Source organism: Pseudopipra pipra, chromosome 4 (assembly GCF_036250125.1).
Source record: "Pseudopipra pipra isolate bDixPip1 chromosome 4, bDixPip1.hap1, whole genome shotgun sequence".
Taxonomy (NCBI): domain Eukaryota; kingdom Metazoa; phylum Chordata; class Aves; order Passeriformes; family Pipridae; genus Pseudopipra; species Pseudopipra pipra.
Window position 1 is genome coordinate 47,334,061 of NC_087552.1, and position 14,623 is coordinate 47,348,683.

Consider the following 14,623-nt stretch of genomic DNA (forward strand, 5'->3'; position numbering starts at 1 on the left):
GAAACAAACCATATCTAGAAGGGTTCACAACTGCTTATGAATTCCAGAATTGTAATGGTACACACAGTAGCACTAACAGACAGCTCTTGGTCTGCAAGCTCCCTTATTTGGCATTGGAGGCCTCTGAAAACAGATTAAATTGTGTTTGGAGGCCTTTTAAGAATGACCTTGAGCAAGCAGAAAAGTCAAGATTTTCTAGCTAACATCTGCTTTCTCCACCTTTCCAACCAAAGACAAGAATAAATGCTTATGTATGAAATTAACATATAAACTTCTAGGCAAAGCACTCGCCTTGTGGCATTAGTTGTAAACAAGATCAGGCAGAGTAGTTACTGAACTAGGTTCCATTCAACAGACTTATTGGACTGGGGAAGGAGGAAAAGCTATGCCCCAAGCATCCTACCCACAAGATCAGTGAGGGAATGAGTGACCCGTCAAGAGCGGTGATGGAATTCAGAGGCCCTGCAGCTGAGAAGCACAGAAGTTTAAGCAGGCTAGTCACAGCTGTTAGACTGTTAGTCATGTATTTGATAAACACTCAAGCAAATAGCAGACCTCGGGAAGCTTTACGTGTCTAAAGTTTGAGGCTTGGATAGAATTATACCCCCAGCTTACTGCTAGAACCAGAGGCCATCAGCGCTGATTCAAAATCTCACCAAGTTGTCTGAGGAAAGAAGGCAAAACAAGCTGGTTTTTTTTCTTTAATTTCTGCACTAGCCACTTGGACTTACCTCTGGATGTATTTTTCACAAGAGCCTGCAGGAATTTTCTTGTGCTTTTGTTCTAACAGTCTTGCAATGGTCATTGTCAGAGAGAGCATTTGTTTAAATTGATCAGCAGCATGATCTAGGACATAACATGATACTGTGCTCTTTTTTAAAGTGCACCATGTAGCAAAGCAAGCTCATCACACTTTTTGGTTTTTGTTCCTTGAAAACTGACATTAAGTTTTTACTGTTTCAACACTCTATCCTACTGATGTAGAGATTTTCTATGAGGCTTTATACAGTTTTTCTGAGTTTTTTTGTTGTTTGTTTGTTTTTTTTAAGGTTCTTTCCTGTGTCTCCTCTTCCTCTCTTGTTAAATTGCTAAAACAGTTTCCAGGGCCAGCCACTCCATGTAGTGGTTTGCTGGTTTGTGATGAAAGACTTGCTGCCAAATTTTATAAAGAATATTCCCTGGGGTACAGAGGGGAGGGAAGTATTCTACATGGCCTCTGTTTTCTTCCCATATTGTTTAACAAACAAGCAAACTGCCCTGCAGTCACTCTGTCCCCTATTTAGACGTATCCCTTTCAGGCAGCCGCACAAATGAACTAGGAAGGAAGTGCCGTCACAGCCCTTAGAAAAGATGGAGGGAAATAAAGGCAAACATTGTGTGTCTAAACAAACAAGCTCACTCTGCTCTGCCCCTGTCTTCTGTCTAATTCTTATAGGAACTGGTCCCAAAACTAGCAGCTGGGACAAGAGTATTTCCCATGTTGTATAGGACTCAGTTACCCACCCATTACGTTCCACTGCCCTGCCAGGTTTTGCACCAGCCCCAGAGATGAATGAATAATCCAAAAACCTTTGATATAAATGGGAAATCATCCCAGGCTCTTTGAATGGCTTGAGCATGTCCCTCAATCTGCTTTCTTACATGAACCCTGTGCCCTCTGTGCCTCACTTATGCCTCACTTTCCCTGGTTAGACTTCCCCAGAACACCAAGGGGAAAAAAATGTGATATTTGTGCTTCAGTAATCTTAAATTGAAAGTGCAAGTTTTGCAAGAAGCTGAAACAAAAACATCTAGAGGCCAAGCCGAGAACAAGTTTTCCTTTGAGCTGCTTCTTGTCTATACAAAACTCCAAAGGATTTCTAAATCAAATTACTTTTGATAGACAAGAGATGAAGCATATGTGGTACAAACCCCATTTTGTGATAGGGAGCTAGAGCATAAAGGATTTTTGAACTGGAGATGCAACTAGAATATTTGAACCTCAATGTTGCATGCTAATCACAGGAACAAGTTTTGACATATCAAAGCTGATAAACCTGGTTTAAAGAATGCTTAGATAAACTTGGGGAGGAAAAAAGAAAATACTGTAATTAAAAGGTTATGAGTATGATTTTTTTAGTATTTCCACATTTCTCTGGTAACATCCATTCATAGTAGTAACCTTGAAGCAGTTACTGAACCTGAAGTCAGCGCTGGCTACCAAAGACAACTTGTTGCTGTAGGATCATGGCACAGCACAAGCACTGTATCACCTGCACACCCCTTGGGCTGCTGCAGGTGACCTCTGCTCTGCAGGGCTCTTCTCCACACAGTAGACCTTGAGGCCGCTTTTGCCCAAACATCAGCTTTAGCCTGACTGAAACACAAGAAATCCAGTTTCAAACAAAATGCTTGGCTGATTGCAAGAACAAAGTCTTACTTTCAGTCTATGCTCATGCGAAAACACATTTCTCGGTTTTGGTCAAAATTTGCCAGAGAAGTTCATAGGAGGGCAAACCCCAACATTTGTGAAGGATTTTTCAAGAGTATTGCTTTGCCCTTTCTCATAGCTCTTCGTCGATAGCACCACACAGAGCAGACAGAAAACAGAGCTGTATCTGGTCGACGTCATGCACGGACTGCAATATGTGTGTATTTGTGCCTGAGGAACTACTTATCACTCTGATGAATGGTATAGCATTTAGCTATCTCCTTAAAGAGATAAGATGCTGTAAGTTTTTGTTATCAGTTGTGCCAAGATTTGTACCATTAAACAAAAAATTGGATTAATATTTTTAAACAAATCAGATTAATGTTTTGTACCCATTATCATGCTCCAGGGGGTCATAAACTGGGATAAGAAATACATATAGTTTGCAGTTGTTTCAAGCCATGAAACTTAAAATAGTCTACAAGATACCCTTTGTAAGGAAACATTTCCTAGAGTGCCTCTCCCTAGGTCTCAGCACTCTAAAAATACTGATTTCTTTCTCTACCTTGATTATTAATTAAGCATACTGCATGTGATTTAAAGATGCACACTTCACAAAAGCACCAAAAATCTGCCAAATGCTTCCCAATCATGGATAAGATGTTCTGGTTGCTCTCTGTTGAACACCACAGAAGTGGGCACCTGAGACTGAGGAATAACAGCTTCTGAGATCATTCCCTGCTGTTGCAGTCCTCCTCTTTTCTATATGGACACTTTTCACTCTGCAAACCTCCTGTCAAACCCTGCGAGCCCTCTTTTTCAATCAGTTTGCCACTGCTTGTGTGTTTTTTCTGGTTGTGACATGTTCTCCATCCTGCCAGATACAGCACTGCAGTCAGGACAGGCTTAGACCTTGGTATCTCATTTCCTTCTCCCTTTGCCCTTTGATCTGATGCAAAACCTTTCACAGGCGTACGGACAGCTTGTGCTGGGTGCTTATAGATTGCATCGTGTTTAGCAATGCTCCAAGGTAAGGGGCCTGTCACCACCCTCTTGGAGAGCTTGGGCTCTAAACAACCAGTCTTTCACCTAAACAGCATGTGTTTATGTTAGAAGAGGGACTCTCCAGAAGTTTCCCTGGCTGGGACAAGAGGAGAACTTGATCAGAAATTATAAATAAGCCTTCCTAGTTGTTGTCAAGTATGGTGATTAAGTTACTGAAGAAGGCACCCACAAGTTCAGGATCATCAGAGGTCTTTGTCTGTTCCAAGATATTTGACTATTTTGTCCAAGAGCAAGAAATCTTCAGCTTCTGATGTGTCATATACCATGACCCACCTGCTCTTGGTGAACTGGCAATGAACTGGCCGAACCATTAAAACTTGTGTCTAAATCTGGTGTCTTCAGAGAAGTCAGCTGCCTCACTCTGTTTGCTCCTCGTGGCAAGTATTACACCCCAGCCACTTTTTATCAGGAGATAAAAACTGTGAGAGCACAGCCTCTCTCTGGAGCTGCTGCCTACTGATAGTTTGAGAATCACACATGGACAGTTCCCTACTGAGGAATCAGCCACTCTTCAACATGGTATTTCTAGGCCTAGTAAAAATGAATTTGGCTTTCATTCATCTCTTTGGCTGTCATGTTTCCTATGAGGCATCTGTCATAGGGGGAAAAGTACCTACTTTCTTTGTTGGTAAACATAAATAAGCCTAGTCCTACTGTTCTATGGATGGCGCTTTCTCTTGTGGCATCTCTTTCCAAATTGACTCATCCTGTGCTTTGGATAGGCACCTATCAATTTCCTCAAGGTCATGCAGTGACCTCAGAAGAACAGTGAATCGCTGATCTACTCATCAGGCTTTTTCAACAAGTAAATTTAACACTTTTCTCCTGTTTAAAATGAGGGGGGAAACATGGAAAAGAACGTTCCATACCAGCAGCTCTCCTCTGGAGAAATACTCTGCAAGAGCCAGCTTTAACTCCTAAAACCATGTATTATTTAACACCAGCCACATACAGTGACAAAGGAGCACAGCTCTTATTTCATCTTCTACTTTCCCTGCAGACAAACTCTGCCTCAAGAGGCCAACTGTCCCCCGGCTCTTCAGTCTGGGACAGCTGAGAGGTTCACAAAGGCATACTCAATAGTGATGGAGGAAGCTTTTCATTAAAATGGATCTCAGACTCTTGCTTGGTCATTTTTACCCAGTATTGCTATATAGAGAATAAGAAATATGCCCCCTACGAGAGGTCAATGCAACACCTATATATTAACTCCAGTCCAGATAAACCTTCTGAGTTAGCTCAGAGCGTATTTATAGCTGAGACAGAGCTTCCTCAGGGAATTACAGTCTCCAAATCAGTGCAGTTGTTACCAAAAAAAAAAATCTAAGAAAAGCTACTTCTTTCTTGATCTTCTCAAGTATAGTGAGTTCCTTTCACTACAGAAATTTAAGTATGAAATTCTCTCTTAAATGCAACCAGCTGGCTGAAATAACTTCTTGTGTGTTTGGCTGCAATGTCATGTCCAGAAAGCCTGACCATCACTAACTACACTGTCACATTCACATGATAAAAATATGGTGGCATTAATAACTTGTGCTGGCATGCCTTTTCAATTGTCAGGGTTTTACATAAATATAGAACTTGGCCTATGGATTTGTTTCAGAGTCTTTTTATATCTGATTATGGCTCCAGGCAGACAATTTTCAGTACAGACACAGTAATTAAAGATCAGTAATTCTGTTCAGTGGCCAATAGTCCCTACAGTGAGAGGCACATGGTAGGTTTTCAGCTGCTCAGCATTTCAGAGCTTCACTGGAAGCCAGGGATTAGAAAGCTGTGTTGTACAAGGACAGAGCACCAGCCTCAAAGGAAAACAGACAGCAAGCATTTCCATTCCAGCATTTTGGCAGAAGAAAGCACTGTCCTGAAGACCTCTATAGGAAACAGTTTTACTTAGATAGCTCCACAGCCACACTTGGAAAGCCATAACCCCCACATGCTAAACCAAGGGCAGGCGCTGGAAGCCAATAATTCCCTCACTCCTCCATCTCAAACAAATATGCAGCCACACCGTTTCTTGGGAACGAGCTGAATACACACAGAAAAACAAAGGAGGGTTCTTAAATTTCTGAAGTACGTGTCATAGAAATAGCAAATAAATAAAACATCATAAATAAAAACATTTTTCTGGAGTGACTTCTCAGAGGTGAGAATTTCAACAGCAAAATAAAACTTGACTGCAGCAGATCCCAAGTTTTATTCCCACACTTCACAGCCAAGGCTTCTGTCAACTGGGAAGAAAACACAGCTGAGGTGGAAATCATGGATGTTTGTGAAGCAGGAAGAGAACACAGTGTAATAGCAGCACCAATTCCAGCACCAAAGACTTGAGTAGAAATGCAATTTTAACAGAATGAGCTAATTTTGTTGGGTTTTGGTTTCTGTAGGTTTGTTATAGGTCAAGACATATATGGCAAGACAGTTGTGAAGTTGTGAGCACTTCTGGCTCATCCTGAGACCATTGGCTCCTTCCTCCAGCACTGCACTGTCACAAACCAATACCCCTACATAAATAAGCTCTAAGAATATTTTTTTCTGAAAGATTTGTATGAGCTTGATTTGGAAAACACCATACTAAAAGAAGAAAATTATAAGACTTATAGAGGAAGTATGCAAGAGCTAAACAACTTACTTAAATATCTGAGGGATAGAGGGAAAGGTAACACTAAACTAGAGCCTCTAGCTCATCTGGAAGAGCCTTCCCTAACAGATAGGTTACATTCAGGTCCCAAACCTCCCAAATTTACCATGCCAGGAAAAACAATTTCCTATCAGCTTGCAGCCAAGCTATTCACAGACTCATGGCTCAGTGGAAGGATGGCAGGAGGCAGTTCTGGTGACCTCCAAAGCATAGCCTGTATTTGATACATGACTTTAAAAATTGCTAGGGTAGGTCTGCTATTAATAAGAGTACCTGAAAATGTTTATTGGCAATAGTGATATCAGCATGTTTCTGGAAAAAGTCTGATCCAGTGGGGAAACTTACTGTTTACTAATGTACCATAGGCAATATGACACAATTTTAACATTCTTTATCAAGTCTCTGAACTTAGACTGTGAGGCTGCTGGTGCTGGAGCTTGAAAACACATTGTGAAGGTATGAGCTGATTTAATCTCATCTGCCAAGCAGGGAAGCTGAGCTGAATGAGGATGGATGAAGAGAGTCACACAGAGATGTTGGACTGCTGGCTACCAGTTCCTCCTGCAAAGCCTTGCTGCTTCTTCCAGTCTGCCTATTCTGTGTGTTTTGTAAAATTGCACAAACAGGCCCACAAAAAGATTCAGTTCTCTCTCTGTTGTACCAAAACCAATACTTAAACAACAAAGAAGAGCAATGCAGTAACAAACACAACAAACTAGTTTTTAGATTTTTGGGGGTAACTATGTTAAAAGACATCTTAATTCCTCTACCAGATTATTTCAATAACATTCCCATCATTGTAATGGCCTAATGGCCAGGTGAAAGGAGTAGCTGCAGTGCAGTGAAATGAGGCGGTCCAGCACACAAGAGTAGTAACTTTCAAAATACCACACAGATGACAAGATTGATGCTGGTGGCAGTGTAGAAAATAAAGACTGTCAGAGTAATGCTTTTACAGAGCCTCAGGGATTAACAGTCCTGATTTGCAGAACCACCTGGACACAGTAGGCAACCTAAGAAGCCGCAGCCCATGTGAGTACAGCCTGTTCAAAGTCGCTGCCAATGTGAAGCATCACAATAAGTGGTATATCTGGGACACAGGCTTACACAAGAGATGGGGTCTTTGTTTTTTATGAAGCCAGATTGAAAACACACTATTTTCCTTCTTTCTTCTTGTGCTTTCTGTAGCAATATCTGGCTCACTTGTTTGGTTGGCATATGTCTTGCTCTGCACCATCACTTCTTTCCTTTCCTGTGTGTTCTTTGGGTGCTGCCCTCTCACAGTAGCTCTGGTCTGGTCAAGCCTGGCAAAAGAAGTGGTCAGTGATCTTCAATTGCCATTGTGGCTAGCAAATGGGGCCGAGGTTACCATTAGTAAGAGTTATGTCTGGATTCCCTTTTCAAATCCATATTGGCACACTCCTCTCTCAGCCTCTACCTTTTCCTCTCTTTTTTTGTGGAGATGTTTCTGAACTCTTCCTCCACTCTCAAGACCTTTCCCAAGGACCTTACCATGCCTTGCACTGGGAAAGGTGCCATCTTCTTTTAGTGCAGTGACAGTTCAAAGGCTTGATGCTTCGGAGCTTTCTTGAAAGTTGTTGGATTCTGCTGCCTGAGGCACTCCCCCTTGAAAAGGTCAAATCCTGCTGCTGCTGGCTCAGGACTGACATGAAATAACCAAGCAGAGTCTTCACAGGCAAGGCCAGCCTGCCCCTTCTCTTCCTTCCTGCTCTCCCGTTTCCCTGGAATTGTTTGCTCATGGATCCGCTGTATCAGGCTTGGAGATTGTGAGAATTGTCTTGACTTCTGTTAAATGGAAAATGTAAAACAAACAAGAAAACACAGAGGTACAATTAAAATAAAAGTGATCCATTTGGTCTCATTCTTTCAAAATGCCTCTGGTTGGTTCTCACAAAAAAACTGGAAGTATTTTTATAGCAGCTCGGCATCTGCATTTTGCTCTCAATTGTCTTCTGCAGACAGAGCCTAGTTAACCAAAGAAATAGATTGACTGACATCTAGTGGAAAATTGAAGCTTTTCTTTCTCTTATTCGAGTGAAACACTTTAGGCAGTATTTAAATCAATTTTGTACATACTATCATTGCTGTAGAAAACAATATTATTACCAGATCACCTGTATTTTATCTCTATTTCATTAGTGTATTCAAATATTCAGCATAACCACAGACAGGACAATCAACAGGAATTTATTTTAAATATATACTGGTTCTTTGGTTAATGAAGGAGCCTGGTATTAGACCAGGCCAAGTACATCCCTTCCAACACTGAGCAAATCTGTAACACAGCTCTGGGAGTCCCTGAAGTCCTAACAAATAAACATAAATTTATTCTCAAAACTAACAGTCTTCTGGAACTGTTGTTTCTACTAAACCAGAATTATCGATTCCCTTATTAATGACTTACATGTAAATATTTAAAAAGGGAAATGTACATTTTTTCCTGAATTTTTACTTCTAATGGCCTTAGAGAAGTTCATCATGTGGTAACATTAATCTGATTAATTATAAGAATGTGGAGATGATTTTGCTTTCTCATTAGGATTTGTAGATGCTTTAGACTCTTGTCTCAGTGGTCGCCTAATGTTCAGCATCTGTGAAGGGATTTTGCAATGCAAGACAAATGCCAAACATGGCTTAGCTGACTGCAGAGTTCCCACAGATTGATGTAGGTACCATCACCCATATGTGGTGTGACTAATAGATGTTTTTGGTGCAATGATGTGCTTTGCAAGCCTTACTGAGAAATCACTTTACAAGGTCCAGCTGGAGAAGAATTAAACAGAGGGGGCTGTCTTGCAGACAAAAATATCTAAATATAATTCTCTGGTAGCAGTAGCCTTTTGTATTCACTTTCTTAGGACAGCACTTCTGTTCTCCCAGTGCCTCTCTCTTTACTTTCCAAAATAAGTTATCTAAACTGTCAGATCCCTATTCCATATTCTCCTGTCTTCTTCCTCTGCCTCAAATGAATGGCATGTGGGTCTTTAGAGATAATCTGACATTTGGGTTTTTTTCAGTGAGAACTAGGTCATGTTGTAAGTAGCTGAGAATAAAATTTGATACTACCAGCAGTGCCATTCACACCCAAATCTCACAGATCTCAATGTTATGTTTGATAAAATGATTACACAACTTGATCTGAAGTGACCTTAATATACATCTAGGTCCTGAGAAGTTACTTATAAGCTGAGTCTGTTTAAGGCACGGCTACCCAAAAGCCAATTTTCTTACATAAAATCCCAAACTAATGACCCCATAAAGCTTCTGCATTCCACCCACATGGTGATCAGGTCTTACTTTTAATTTTGCTGATCAAAAAAATTAAATAATCACATTGCATATAGAATCAGTTAATCTTCATGTTCTCATTGCAATTTGTCAAATACAATTTTTAAAAATTTAGTTGTACTGAGTCAAACATTAAAAATGTAATAGTTACTTAAATGAGCATTAAACTCTTCTATTTATATTCCTACAAAGAAAAACAAGGACTTCAGCTCATAGCTGTAGATCCTGTGTTTGTATTCTGTCTTTCATAACACTTAGACTCTTTCAATTGGCCTCTAACTGGATATGGGAAAGTCATCTTTTTCTGCAGAGTTCTGGGGATTTTTTTTTTTTTCAGTTTGGCTCATTTACCATCTCTGATTTTCCTCTGTCCCTACTTTTGGTCTCTGGGAACAGCAGAAACCACAAGATGTCTGTGATTATCCACTTAATCCCCTCAGGCAGTGTAATGTCTTTAAACCAGACTTCAGTGAAACTACATTTATTTGTCAAGCTTTTAGTTCTCAATTAAAAAATATGTTGAGCAACTTCCCATGGTCCCTTGAATAGACTTTTGGCTGGTTTATATGAGACAATCATTGCCTTATATTTCATGTACATATTTTTTCTTCCTTTCCCTTAATAATTTTTGAAATTATTTAACATTTCTGGCCTTTGCAGAAAAATGTCACTTCACATTATTCTCTGCACACAACCAACCAATCCAGGAACAATCCAACTTTGGTACATGCAAACTGTAGGGATCGAGCCAGATGAAATGTAGCCCCAGATCATGTGCTGGTATTTCCTTGATTATGTTATATTTCTCTAGAATCCCCTTGTAGTTAAGACAGAGCATGGGTCTGTAGATATTAGAGGCTGCAGCAATGATTTTCACACTGTCAACTCAATGTAACAAACATGGCCTTCACTGAACTATCTTAGAGAAGCCCACCCTACCAAACACCCCCTGACAAAGATATACCTCAGATATGGATCATGACAGTGGTTGAACATCTCCGTCTTTCACAGCACTCTTCAGAATATGAGGAGGGACTATGAGTGTCTCAGAGCTGCACCATTCACCCAAGAGTGACATCTCCCCAGTCATGTCCAGTCAGTCAAGCTTAGAATTTTGGGAATGTGCACTCATCTCCCCCATTTTTGACCCTCTTTCCATTCCATGGTTTCACATAGGCATCATATAGCCTGTTCCATACAGGGAACAACCCTTTTGACCCAAGCACACAAAAATATAATTTTTACTTACCTCAGTTTTATGTGCCAGCAATCCATTTTCATGTCGTCATCTCTGAAATCTCCATATTTATTATCAGGAAGTGGCTATCACTGCACATGATGACTCTTTGTTTATTTCAAACTTCAACATAAGAATGTTGAAACTATTTATGTAGCTGCTGTGTTTAATCTCTTTCTTTGTATTTATCCACTTGAATGTGGATTTTTTTATACTCTCCAGTTAGTTCTCATTTACGCTTCTTTATTCTCAATAAGCCAGAGCCTAAGATGTTACCACAGAGACATGACCCAGCACAGATTGAAGGGCTCATGTGAGTAACCTGCTCAGCGACACTAATGGTTTGTTTAATATTTCACATTAATATGTAAATTACAAATTCAGTTCCTATTTCACAGAATCAGAGAATATGATGGATGCCAAATTGTTTGTCTACCTTTCCGAAATTGCACTAAGCATTACTTACCATTATATTGTAACCCAACTGAAACATTTGACATACTGAGGGGAAGAAAATTAAGAAGGTTGCATCAAAATATATATATATATATATATGTATATTTGTACCTGTTCATTATTTAAAACTACTGCTCAGAAGTAACATTTTTAAATGGTCCAGTGGTCGATGTTGGAACAGCCAGGCTTTGTAAAGGTGAGAGGGCCAGATCCCAAGAGGCAGCAAGCACTCTTGATGGTTATTGATGTTGATGGGAGCTTCTAGTGCTCAGTATAGGCAATGACCTCCATCAGGCTACACCACTGAATAAAACACCAATTTAAACCAGCCTGGAGACGCTGTGTGCAACTTGCTCTCTGTTCATTTTATCACTGTCTCATCTCTGGTGTTCTCCTGGACACTCTGGAATGCAGCTTTGGTCATTGAGGCACAAAACAATCTGCTTGCCTCTTTTTAAGTAGAGAGGTTTAACCTCATCTTGAATGCCTGTGCTTTGTCTGCACTAGTGTTTGTTCTGTACAAGTGGCCAATTCCTCCTTTCACAAGAAACACTTCGTTCAGAACTAAATCTGACCATTCTCTCAGTCCTGTAGTAAGGAAGCAGAGAGGTGAAGGGTCAATTTATTCTCGGTAATTCTGACATGTAGCCTAGTCTCTTCTATAAAGATGCAGAGAAGAGACACAGAAAAGAACATGATGCTTCCTCACCAAAACGCCTCCCATGAATGACTCTTATTTTTATCCTGTGCAAAAGGAACATCAGCTTTCAATCTGACTGTGTACACACAGACTTTTTTGTTTCAGCACATGGGTAAGAGGTCGTATCTTCAGCGATACAATAGATTTTCTCTTTGTCTCTTTTACTTGTGACAGTTTCAAAATGACCGAGAGCCATACAAGAAATTTCTTCATTCAGAAAAGAGAATTTGAGATGCTGTACAAACAGCAACAATAAACTGTTAATATTCTGCAGAAGGCAACCTACTTTGTCACAACTGAAGAGGGCAACCTAATACCATCTCACTGTTGCTGCATCCACTGTCCCATCCACATATCCCTCCATCAAAGCAGAGCAGAGCATCTTGTCAACAAGGCTAAAAGGGATGACAAATTTATATTGAGAAATCTTTTCAAAACTAGGAGTACCACACATAATATCCTTTTTTTTCTTCTCCTGCATTTCCATTTCTGCTTGGATATGATCATAACTGCTGAAGCACCTCCTACTAGGGTTTTTTTGGTAGTGGTGGTGGTTTCGGCAGGAGGTGGATTGGTTTGTCTTTTTTTTATATATATAGGGCAATTTGGATTCTATTTAACACAACTTTTCTCTATTGAGCACTGGGAGAAGCAGCAGGCACAGGTGCTGAATTGTCATAACAACAGAGGCATCCACAGTCCATAAGCACCCCAAGCTCTAGGAAGATGTAGACACAGTTTAAAGGTTTCAAAAGGCACCTAAGTGAAGACAATGATGACTAAATAACAGCTGAGAAAAAAGGAGAAAAAGGAGAATTATGTGTAGATACAACATTATGTTTCACACTATTAGAGATTGTAAAGTGCCCCTAATTGCCTAAACTGAATACTGTAGTGAGGTTTGCTTATGATGCTTTGAGGTATTAAGGCGTGGGTTTTTTCAGTTTTGTCTTCAGCTGTCAGAGGTTAAAGTATGGAAACAGTCTGGAAGTATCTTCACAAACAGAGATTTAAGATTGAGAAATATATACATATTTGTGATAATCTTAGGTGCCACTACTATACTTGCTGTTTGGCTGTATCTGCCTGAATAAAAAGGTGGAAGGCTGAAGTGGAGAGTCTTTGGAAGAAAATGCTCAGAAGTAAGAAAACAAATAAAATTAGAAATAGAAAGAAATACAAAAGAAATAAATAGAAATAGTGGAGTTCTTGAATATTAATCAAGCAAAGGGGGGCTGTGCAATCACATTCATCTGAATGCAGAATGCTAAATATATTGCTACTATATTAGCAAACCATTTATCTAGTAGTTCAGTCAAGGCAGATTTTGAAATTCATCTAACTATCAAAGATGCAGATACACATCTTGTACAAAGGCACGCACATACTAAATGCTTTAAGGGGGAGTCTCAGAGCAATCCTTTTGTTACTCTGGATAATAATAACAAAATTATATAGTAACAGCAAGTCATTGGGATCCACTAACTGCTGAAAATATGCACCTTTTTGTGCCTTTTTACTTATTTAATCGGTCCATACAGCCCTTTCTACATACAAAGCTTGTACTAATGCAACTATATTGGCAGAGGAGATAACTAGGTAAAAGATTTTGGGCACAGTCAAGCACAATCAAAAAAACCAGAGCGAACTGAAACACTCAGCAAGAATGAAAGGAACTAAAACAGAACATGCTGCAATGAAGTGATGGGGATAAAAAAGAAGGAAAAATTGTTATCGCTAACCAATCTTCCTCTGCATATGCCTATCCTTGGAAGTGTACGGGAAACAGTACTGAGCTCCAAGTGGTGGGAAAAAGGTGTATTCCTCCTTCTGCACATGCTCTTTAAGTAAGATGCTCCAACTAGACCGTCCAGAAAGTTAAAGTGGTCAAAACAGGAACCTCTGCATATGCTAAGAATATCCTGCAGTGCTGATTGTGCTTCCTCTGCTGTGATTGCTCCCATCTTTGCCATTTCCCTTCATTTCTCTGTATACTACCTCTCTTTGCTCTTTTTCCCTAGCCTTTCTCAACATTACCAGATTTAATTTATTCCCTCCTCATAAAGATCATTCCATATCCCCCTGAAATTATATTTGTTATCCCCCTATTGTCCACCCTGTGCTCATACTATTTTCCCATAACCTAAATACTATTAGGTTACATATTCTGTACTACTGGACATGTATTAATATTCATCTGGATAGTGCTTAATTACTATCAGGTCCTTAGTCATTACTATAATAAACATATCAGTACAATAAGTGACATTGCAATTGTACAAACATAACAATCACTGCAACTGTAAAACAGTATAGCTGTAACCTGACCAGGCAATTGAATAATTCTAATTACTTTCTTTTTCTTTTCTGATTAAAACTGGTGCAAAAAGAACATTGGTAATCCCACAGAAATACTTCATGTTATCTTACACCATAAAGCTTAGTCCTGGATGACTGTAAATGGATCAGAAGGAACAGGAAATGTAGCTCTGTAGCAACGAATTCTGATGACCATCCTGATTTTCTATCGTCAGCAGGACATACAGTATTGACATAGTTAAAAACCACATTTCACCACCTTTATTTACCTAAATGAAATGATCACATTTATGGTTAGGTTAACTATGGTTCTCTAAAGCCAGACTCCCTGGCTTCACAGCACATCATTATCCTTACCTATTTTGCATTGTGTCCACTTGGCCTAACTTACTGAGCAAACAGCACTAACAGAGTCTTCTCAAATTTAGCATTCACTAAGAACTTTCCAAGATACAGATTTCCTCGTGGCTAATATATTTATTAGCT